The following is a 12126-nucleotide window of genomic DNA, read 5'->3' as shown; positions in this document are numbered from 1 at the left end:
GCCAAAAATCATCTCTGAAGACGAAATGACCAAAATGCCATTCGTTTGGCTTATTAAGCCAAAATCGTCTGTATCGATCTAAAAATTTTTCTAAGCCTTTTCTTGGTATTCCAATGCCATAGAAATCTCAATGACTCTTCTCTAGAGTCTCAAAAATTATTTCATGAATTTTCTCCTAGGTTTAGGGCTTATAGCTGCGAGGACCGCAACTTTCCACTGGGTTACCCATCGCTAAGGCACCGGCTCATTTAACTTGGTTGTATTTTATTTTTAAAATTTTTCATAAATTTTTCTTGCCATTATTTGAGTTATTTATGACTCCTCACTCTAGTCTAAATATTTTTCCAGATGTTCTAGCTGTCCAGACTGACACCGGTCACTGGAACAGTAGAATGTACGGAATGGCTACATGAGGGTGTTACAACTCTTCTCCTCTAATTTAAATTTCGTCCTTGAAATTTACCTGACTTAAGTAATCATGGAGTTGCTACCTCCTTGCTTCTTCACTTCCTTATATCGCCTCATCAATGTCTGGGTTCGGCTCCTCCTAAGCTTCCATAGCATATACCCATGGTGCCACCCTGACTTCGGGCTTTTCGACTGTCTCAGAAACAACATTCTGTGAAATATTAGCCGTCTCAGCTCTACTAGGTCTTCTACCCCTTTGTATTGTGGGGACAGATCTATCAGCTCGTGCTGAAACTTCGAAATCACTCCTCTGAGGGCAATCTCTTATGAAGTGATCTATAGCCCCACACTTGAAACACTCTGCAGTTAACAGTCGACACTACCCTCTGTGTCTTTTGCCACAGTGCATACATTCTGGCACTAGGGCTGATCCCCTAGTTACTGTGCCCAGGGAGCTAGCTATAGATATCCCAATCTGGCCTCTCTGGCCCTGTGTCTGATCTTATGAACCAGAACCCTTGTGCTTCTTACTATCAGTCGGTATACTTGACTGCCCTGGTCCAAATTCCCTCTTACACTGCCTATCTTTCCTATTCTATTCACTTACTCTAACCCTTTCCACTTTCAATGCGGCTTCAACTAATTTTGTGAAGTCCGTAATCCCCAAGGCAGTGATCATTATTTTGATGTTGTCATTTAGCCCTTCTTTAAATCTTCTGCACCTCTCTGCTTCTGTGGGGACTATCTCTCTTCCGTAGCGGCTTAGTCTGACAAACTCCTTCTCATACTCCGCTACTGATAGCTACCTCTGCCTCAGACTAATAAACTCTCTTCTTTTGTCTTCCAGGTACACACTTCCCACATACTTCTTCTTAAATTCAGCGAGGAAGAAATCCCAAGTTATCAACTCTGGTCGGACCTCACTAGATACGGTGTCCCACCATTGATAGGCATTGTCTTGGAGCAGGGACACATCACCCTCTAAGTTTTGTTTTGGGGTGCAATGCAGTTGCTTCAATACCCTTATGGTGCAGTCTAGCCAATTCTTAGCCGCCATCGAGCCATCTTCTTTCTTACCCATGAAGTCCATAGCCCCAAATTTTTTGAGCTTTTCTAAATGTGACTTCTGCTGTGGAGGTGGTGGCGGTGGCATAACTCCAGCCATTTGTTTGAAAAACTCAGCCAGTTGCTGAAACATGGCCTATGGAGGCTGTACAGGCACTTCTGGTGCTGGTGGAGCAGGTTCTCCCCTGGCTCCAATCTCAGCTACAAGTGGAAAATGACTTTCCACTTCTTCCTCAACTACCGTCTGTGACGTAGGGTCCATATTCTAATCAAAATAAGAAAAACAAATAGATCTGCATTAGTGTCACCTCGACTCTTACAAATGCAATGCATGGTATGGACTCTATCTAGATCCAGAAACGCACTAAACCGTGCTCTGATACCACTAAATGTGACACACCTTACCCGTCTACAGTGTAGCAGAGTAAGATATGTCACACAGTGTACCGGAACACCATATTTTATCTCAATTATTTTTATCCTACCTTAGTTTATTTCTTTATGGTGATGAAATGCAATTTGTAAAATTTGACTTATTTAAGTCATTTATCGACATTATAAATTCATTTGAGGTTCCGAAAATTTTATAGAAAATCCAGCAGAGTATCGGCTAAAAATGGATAAAACAGTTCTTCGAAACCTGTGAAAAACACTTCTAAAACATTTCCCATCATTCTCAAACTCCATTATATCAACAAAATCTCAATATTTCTCAACCATTTCTCAAAACTTTCTTTTATTTGTCATTCATTCATTTCACATAATCATGTACAAATCATAAATAAATACTTAATTTTCATTTATAAACACAAATTACAAATATTTGCATTAATACCAAAATATATTACATGAGTTTCAACTATACATGAGAAAATAAAAGTTTAATTACAAAATACAAACAGTACAAAATACCAAAATGGGACCTAGTGTCCTACCAATGCACTGAAGTCTGTGAGGTGACACGGACACTATGCAGAACTGTGAATGGCCTCACCCAGTCTGTGGTCTACTGGGCTCTCTGTCAGTCTCTCCAGAATCTAAGCGTGGCAAAAAGCAACGCGCTAAGCAATAATACTTAGTGGTGCCAATAATAAAATAAAAAGAACTAAAAGAAAATAAATATGCAGTGTATATATTGATGTCTCATGCAGACAAATTTTTAGTAATTATTTATAGTCTATTTATTTGGCACTTGTTATATCAATGATTTCATTAAATTTATCAACTTCCATTTTTGGTTGCCCAAGTAACCTATACTAGATGACTAGACTGGATAAATGGGTAAGCTGGCACTGGGTACCAAGTACCTCAGGCCGTCACACCATCGGTCACGTATGTATCTCCCGGTGTGCAACAAAACAGTTGATAAGCTGTAATAAATATTAGGCACAAGGCCAAGTATCATCATAATATCCGAATGACTAAAAGCCATAAAATCACAGAATGGCATAATGCCATGTGCAGTACTGCTAACTGAACCCTATTGGCATGCCAACCTATCCAAACTAATCTTACTAGGTGTACTAGGGCACATTACAAAGTTATTGATTGAATTTTCATGTTTTGCATATAAGGTTACTATTCATTTTACTATTTAGGTCAAATTATTGACTTTTCAATGCATAATAGTTACATGAGTCCTAATCACATAAATTTACCACATTTTGGTTCCCAAAAGTGTTGGCATTAGTTTCCAATCCATACTTCTAACTTATGGACAATAAATCAAAATTTCAGTTTTTGGGAGCTAGAGTTCACTGTTCCATTAGGCTATTCTGCAGTGAGAATTTGGCCAAGTGTTGTCAATCAAAGTTGTTCTTTATTGTGTCTAGTTATATTTCACTTTTTGAATCACCCCATTTGGAGTTTTCTAGCTCAAGTTATGGCTTAAATACCATAACTGGCCAGACTGTAATTTTTCCAAAATTTCTGGTCAGAATCAATTCTGGCAGTTTTGATGTCCTGACTTTGATGGACAATTTCATTTAGTTCTGGTTAGAACCTAGAGATATGGTCTTCATAAAAGTTGTACTAAATTGTCTAAGCTTTCCATTGATATCAAATTCAGTTCAAATGGACATTTCTACACTAAGCTATGACCAAATGAACAAACACTGTTCATTTGGTCATTTTCCAGGGATAGGATATTGGTCACCCGGATTAGGTCAATTTTTAGGGCCACTTAGGTTGGTTTTCTGGGCAGGGTTCCTTTACCAAAGTTGTGGCATTATATATCTAGTTTCACCTCCAATTAGCCTTGCACCAATTGGAGTTACACAAGTTCAGTTAAGGCTCTCCAAACACACTAGACTCCAAGAGTCTAAAATGCAGCACACAAGGCAGCCTACCCTTTCCAACGTTCAATGACTCAATTCACTTCATATTAAGTTTAAAACTTACCAAATGGTCACCAATTGACCATTAAAATGTTCCTACACCATTATAGGACAAAACTCCAATTTGCTCAAAACCCTAAGTTCTCAATTTCTCTACTCTTCCATTGACTTGCAATTCAATGTGCTAAGTGTTAAGTTCATATCAAGGGCAGCTTACATACTCATTTAATCCAAAGAAATCATCAAAACCTTAATAAGTCCATGGCTGCCAAAAATGGGGTGACACTTTAACATGTTTATTTTTGATGGAATTTCACATATCCTAGTTCAATCTATCATTCTAACAAGAAATTTGAAGGGAAGAGAAAAGGAATTGGACGCTAACCTCTTTTGAAATTTTCCCAAGCTTGAAAAACTCTTCCTTTTCTCTTCTTTTTGCTGCCTCAAACTTGCCCAAGGTGTAAGATCAATTTTTCATGAAGAGGTTATAAGGTTTTATGGTGTAGTTGGCTAGGATTTGAAGCTTGGGTGAGTGCATCAATGGAGGATTCTTTCTCTCACTCTCTCTCTCTTTGGTTTGGCTGTTTGAGAAGAAGATGATGCTGCTGACTTTTTTTTTTGTTTTTATCTCATTTTTTTGTTTCATTTTTATCCCTTTAGTTAATTTATTAAATTGTGATTGGGTGGAGATTTTAGTTACATCATGCTTATGTCATAAATATGATTTTTATTTCATTTTTCTTTTATTTTCTTTTCTACTCATTTTTAATTAAATTTTTAGCAATATTTATTCACATTTTATGTCATAATAATTATTTACTTAATTGGACAAGTCGGCCAAAAATCATCTCTGAAGACGAAATGACCAAAATGCCCTTCGTTTGGCTTATTAAGCCAAAATCGTCTGTAGCGATCTAAAAATTTTTCTAAGCCTTTTTTTGGTATTCTAATGCCATAGAAACCTCAATGACTCTTCTCTGAAGTCTCAAAAATCATTTCATGAATTTTCTCCCAGGTTTAGGGCTTCTAGCTGCGAGGACCGCAACTTCCCACTGGGTTATCCATCGCTAGGGCACCGGCTCATTTAACTTTGTTGTATTTTATTTCTAAAATTTTTCCTAAATTTTTCTTACCATTATTTGAGTTATTTATGACTCCTCACTCTAGTCTAAATATTTTTCAGACGTTCTAGCTGTCCGGGCCGACACCAATGACCAGAATAGTAAAATGTATGGAATGGCTACAGTGAGGGTGTTACATGGGGTCCCTCAAAATCTTTTCTTTTTCCCAAACTGCTGCCTAAACTTTGGCCAGTAGGTTTTACACCCTTCCCTTTTTCATGTTGCCTTGGTGGGGGTTGGATCTGTACTTGGGCTTGGGCCGACAGATTATCAGCCATTTATTGAAAGAACGTGGCCATCTGTTGGGCCATTTGTATGGTAATTTGTATAGGTGGGGTTGGTGCAATTGGGCCTCCGATGCTCTGAGGAGTTGGGGCCTCACCTTGTACTTCAGCTGTCCCCGATTATTCTACTATCTTATTTTCCTCTTCCATATCTATTTACAGAATTTTCTCTTTCCTGTATAACCAATACAAGGGAATTTCTCCCTGTCAGTTCATATTCTTGATGTATATGTACTACATGTATCAAACATTGAGTAGTCATACTTATCGAAAAATATTTCAAATTCACAATTCTGACTTTACATTAAAAACTTGCTCTAATACCACTAAAACATGTCATACCTTACTCCTCTGTAAGATAAGACATGATCCCGTAGTGTACCTAATAAACTACCGAACTTCGCCTACCGAAAATCTATTAAATATACTACAAGGGATTTTGACAAAACCATTTCCAATTAATAATCTGGCGTGGTGATAAAATTTTAAACTAAGTGTTTTCAAATCCAATATCTAATATAAATCTTTTTTTAGGAATAATTAAGTATTTTTAAAATTTTGCGGTGATGCTATAAACTTTATCTGAAATTAATTTAACCTTTAAAAATTTTACAAAAATTTCAGTAGAATGCCGACTAGAAATTTAGAAAACAGTTCTTTAAAATCTGCAGAAAAACACTTCCAATATGTAATAAATCCAAAACTCCAATTTTTCTCAACACCATTTGATCTCAATCAACTTAATGTCAAGCAAACTCAATATTTATAGAATTCTAAAAGAAATTTAACTACTGCATTTATATAAAAATAAATATAAACAAATTTATATTACAAAATTAAACTTTTGACCAAAATGACAGTACCAACTTTTATACAACTGCTCAACATTCTTACATACAAATAGATACATAATCAGATTAAAATATAACGTTTAGAGGTGTACCTACAATATACACAAAATTTTTCTCAGCCTATCTTCAAGTCACAGCTTCAAGTGATCTCACTCAGTTGCTTTGTCCTTACTTTTACCTGTAACAGCATACAAAGCTATCACTGAGCGGTGAACTCAGTGGTGCACAACAAATAAATTAAAATTTAATACAAAATATACATTGACAAATCATAGTAAAAAGCCTCAAAATATCTAATTTCTTCAAAATTCATAAAATCAAAATTGATAATTCCAATCACATAAATTATTTAATGAATAGCGTTTGATCAAATAATAATAATTTATCCAATTCATAATAAAGCAGTTGAAATATTTATATTTCTCTTGAACCATGAAACAATATATCATTTTCCAATCACTAATAAATATTTGTTTCAATCACATTTTATCAAAGTACGCATGATTTAAGGATGTTGAAAACATTCACATAGCTTAGAGCATGACACTAAACAATGTCGGGTTGTACACCACCACAAAGCCAATTCTCCCAATAACCAAAGGCTAAAGGGGTATACACAGGCTAGCTAGCAAATATGAGTACTCATTCAATTCTTCCTCAATTAGCACACACCTCAACACTTCAACCAGAGAAGGAATTCAATTCATCCCATTAGACAAGCCAATGAGGAATTCAATTACATTGTCATGCCGACTGTGGTTTCAAAACGTATTCAAAATAGTTTCTATTCACAAAAAGTATTTACAAATCACTAAACATATTTAATCATTGTAAATTCATGCACAAGGTTGACAATACCTCAAATGTACACTTCACAATTTATAATTATCAAAACCATGCAATAAATCCTTAAATGCATAGGAGAAAACATAATTAAATCATACAAAGTCATTCAAAGAATTAAAATTCTTGAACACAAGAGATAATACAATTATCAAGTTCATTCAAAACCCATTATAAATTTAAAACATAAAAATAAGCTAGTTGTGCACAAACCTCTTATCTAGACTTAACTTGATTCAATTCTTTCTCCTTCTTTAGAGGCTCATTTCCCACTGAAACACATAATTAAAGTGTTTCAATATCTATTCAATTTATTTCTAACTAATAAATTTAACAATTAAATTTTGTACACTTAATTTATCTCCGAAAATTTATAAACTTTTTAGTTCTTTGCAATTGTTGTATTTGTTGTTACTATTCACTTCACTATTCAAGTCAAAATATTGACTTTTTCATCTTTAATGAGTATGATAGTTCTAATTACACCCACAGACTACATTTTGGATTAAAATTATGTTGGCATTGATTGCCAATTGAAATTCTAAACTCTTTAAGTGAAATTCCAAAATTTTCAATTTTAGGTCACTTGGTTCTACTGTTCTATTGGACTTTCTACAGTGGAAATTTAGCCAACTTTCCCTCAATCAAAGTTGTTCCTTATTGTCTTAGCTTCAATTCTCTTTTTGAATCACTCCATTTGGAGTTTTGTAACTCAAGTTAGGGTCATTTAACCATAACTGGCCGAATTGGCCAAATTCCAAAATTCTGGGCAAGTTTAGGGTTCTGGCAGTTTTGGTGACCCAAATTTAGTTGGCAATTTGATTTGGTTATGGTTAGAATTTGGGATTGTGTTCTTCATGAAAGTTGTTCTACTATGTCCTAGCTTTCTAATGGTATAAAAATCAGGTTATTTGGACCTTCCTAAGCCAAGTTATGACCATTTGATCATGTACTGTTCATATGGTCAGTTTTGCCCAGTGGCAGGGTACCTATTCCGGATTTAACCAATTTTTTGACAAACTTGTGGTCATTTTTTGGGCAAGGTTCATCCATCAAAATTGTAGTATTATGACCATAGTTTCATCCCCAATTGGCCTCACACCAATTGGAGGAACACAATTCAAATTATAACCTCTTCAATAGATAGGGGTCAAGCTGCCAGAATTCAACACTTCAATAACTATAACTCAACTCACTTCCATTCCTCAATTCACATTCATAAGCACTCCAATTGCCCAAAATTAAGCATCAAATATCAATTGGTCATCAATTTCTCAAAAATCCCCAATCTCTCCCAACCCTAACCATCAAGAACCTTACTTTTTCCAATTACCTAATTCATGCAATTTCAAATATACTAATTGCATATCATTAGTCATTTAAGCTTAAATACACATTTAATTGGATTGAAACACATTAAGTCCCCTCAAGTCCATGGCTAGCTGAAATTTTAACTTCAAGATTCATGCACAATTCTTCAATTTCCTAAGTTATTTTCTCATAGCTAAATGCAATTTCATGCATACATATTTATTTAGGTTAGGGAGATAACATACCTTAATTTGTGAATTTCCTACTTCTTCAAATCTCCTTTCTTTCTTCTTCTTTTTGTTCCCAATCACTCTAACAAGGTCTAGGGATAAACTTTTATGTTGGGACTTAGGGCGTTTATGGGAGAAACTAGGGAAATTTTAAGCTTTACAAGGTTAACAATGGTGGAAAGGAAGAAAAAGTGAGAGAAATGGAGAGAGAGAGGGACGGCTCAACATGATGAAGAAGACCACTTTTTGTTTTCTTTTTAATTCTTAGTTATTTATGTGTAATTATCCCCAACTTTCCATAAATTAAAATTATAATTTTTATTAGATCATGCTTGCATCACTATAGTGATGTCATAATCCCTTTAATTCAAAATTTTCTTTTCTTTCTCATTTCTTCTCTACACCTCTTCACTTTTAATCTATCTTTTATAATTTTAATTTCCTACATTTTAATGGACATTTAGGCCAAGAGTCACCTCTAAGGGTGATTTGACCATATTGCTCCTTGTCAGTCTGATCAATTTTTCCAATAGTATTAAATTGCTTCTAGAACTCTGGTTCAAGTATTTAAGCTGGTTCTCTATTCTTTTCTATGGTTTTCACAATACCATTAGCTTCACAATAATCCTTAGGCCTGGGGTGTCATAGGGTCCCAAACAAAATTTGGGTAGCAACTGAGCTCGCAGTCACTTCCCAGTTTAGTCACCCATCGCTATGGCCTCGGCTCATTTAACCCATTATGCTTTGTTTTCTTTATTCCCTTTTTACCTGCACATAATTGCTATATATTTTTATTTATAGCTTTTCTAGGTGACTTGATTATGGTTTTGAACATCCTAACTGTCCGAATAGACATCAGTCGTCGGAACGGTAGACTTTACGGAACTGATGAATATAGGAGTGTTACAATTTTTGCCCCCTTAAAATGAAATTTTGTCCTCGAAATTTTGCCCATTGTCAGTTCTTAAGTAGTCCTGCGTGTTGTTTTCCCTGTGTTTCTCGCATTTCCATGTGGCTTCATGGTCTGACTGATGGTTCATAACACTTTAACCAATGGTATGCGTTTGTTTCTTCATGGCTTCACCACATGTGCTAAGATCCTTAGTAAGTCTATGTGCTAATGGACCCACTCTTCCTAAAATCTCATATGGTCCAATGAAACTAGGACCTAGTTTCCTTTTCTTGTCAAATCTTATGATCTATTTCTAGAAGAAATCTTTAAAAACATCTTGCTACTCACTTTATCTCCAATATCTCTTTTCTTTGAGTTTATGTAAGACTTTTAATAATTTAATGTAACTTTTAATTTGTTTATATAATTCTAATCTTCTTTTACTATTGTTCTATCTAATATTTTGATTCATGTTTCCTTATAAAGAAATCCCATCGATCATATGAGAAATGCTTATCTCATCATTGGCCATAGGTCTATAACCATTATCTTTCATCTTTATTTATGACCTAGGCCTATGTGCCATTTTGCACCATCTTATTCACTTTTATTTAACTTACTATTTACTAATTTATTCCCTTGCCTGATAGGACAATTCGGAATATCATTACACATCTTAAAATTTTTGCTTACATTGTCTTCCCAATCTTATCTGAATATGGGCTTTTCAATTTGTTCCTTAATTAACTCCCTTATCTCCGCTCACAATTCAACGTTATTCTCTTTCTTGACTCGACTGTCGGGTCAAGAGCTAATACTCCTTATTATTTCTAATAAATCCTCTACACTTCAATGTTACTCTAAATTGGTCCTCTGACCATTTTGGCCAATACTTACAATATTCATGATATTTCTCTATCACATTTAACCAAATCAAAATTGATAATTCCAATCACACAAATTATTTAATGAATAGTGTTTGATCGAATAATAATAATTTATCCAATTCATAATAAAGCAGTTAAAATATTTATATTTTTCTTGAACCATAAAACAATATATCATTTTCCAATCACTAATAAATATTTGTTTCAATCACATTTTATCAAAGTACGCATGATTTAAGGATGTTGAAAACATTCACACAGTTTAGAGCATGACACTAAACAATGTCGGGTTGTACACCACCACAAAGCTAATTCTCCCAACAACCAAAGGCTAAAGGGGTATACACGGGCTAGCTAGCAGATATGAGTACTCATTCAATTCTTTCTCAACTAGCACACACCTCAACACTTCAGCCAGAGAGGGAATTCAATTCATCCCATTAGACAAGCCAATGAGGAATTCAATTACATTGTTATGCCGACTGTGGTTTCAAAATGTATTCAAAATAGTTTCTATTCACAAAAAGTATTTACAAATCACTAAACATATTTAATCATTCTAAATTCATGCACAAGGTTGACAATACCTCAAATGTACACTTCACAATTTATAATTATCAAAACCATGCAATAAATCCTTAAATGCATAGGAGAAAACATAATTAAATCATACAAAGTCGTTTAATGAATTAAAATTCTTGTACACAAGAGATAATACAATTATCAAGTTCATTCAAAACCCATTATAAATTTAAAACATAAAAATAAGCTAGTTGTGCACAAACCTCGTATCTAGACTTAACTTGGTTCAATTCTTTCTCCTTCTTTAGAGGCTCATTTCCCACTGAAACACATAATTAAAGTGTTTTAATATCTATTCAATTTGTTTCTAACTAATAAATTTAACAATTAAATTTTGTACACTTAATTTATCCCCTAAAATTTATAAACTTTTAAGTTCTTTGCAATTGTTGTATTTGTGGTTACTATTCACTTCACTATTCAAGTCAAAATATTAACTTTTTCATCTTTAATGAGTATGATAGTTCTAATTACACCCACAGACTACATTTTGGGTTACAATTATGTTAGCATTGATTGCCAATTGAAATTCCAAACTCTTTAAATGAAATTCCAAAATTTTCAATTTTAGGTCACTTGGTTATACTATTCTATTGGACTTTCTACAATGGAAATTTAGCCAACTTTCCCCGATCAAAGTTGTTTCTTATTGTCTTAGCTTCAATTCCCTTTTTGAATCACTCCATTTGAAGTTTTGTAGCTCAAGTTATGGTCATTTAACCATAACTGGCCAGATTGGCCAAATTCCAGAATTCTGGGCAAGTTTAGGGTTCTGGCTGTTTTGGTGACCCGATTTTAGTTGGCATTTGATTTGGTTATGGTTAGAATTTGGGATTGTGTTCTTCATGAAAGTTGTTCTACTATGTCCTAGCTTTCTAATGGTATAAAAATCAGGTTATTTGAACCTTCCTACTCCAAGTTATGACCATTTGATCATGTACTGTTCATATAGTCAGTTTTGCCCAGTGGCAGGGAACCTATTCCGGATTTAACCAATTTTTAAACCAACATGTGGTCACTTTTTGGGCAGGGTTCCTCCATCAAAATTGTAGTATTATGACCCTAGTTTCATCTCCAATTGGCCTCACACCAATTGGAGCAACACAATTCAAATTATAACCTCTTCAATGGACAGGGGTCAAGCTGCCAGAATTCAACACTTCAATAACCATAACTCAACTTACTTCCATTCCTCAATTCACATTCATAAGCACTCCAATTGCCCAAAATTAAGCATCAAATATCAATTGGTCATCAATTTCTCAAAAATCCCCAATCTCTCCCACCCCTATCCATCAAGAACCCTACTTTTTCCA

This window comes from Hevea brasiliensis, chromosome 1, assembly GCF_030052815.1.
Source record: "Hevea brasiliensis isolate MT/VB/25A 57/8 chromosome 1, ASM3005281v1, whole genome shotgun sequence".
NCBI classification, from domain to species: Eukaryota; Viridiplantae; Streptophyta; class Magnoliopsida; order Malpighiales; family Euphorbiaceae; genus Hevea; species Hevea brasiliensis.
This window is presented reverse-complemented; position numbering follows the sequence as displayed.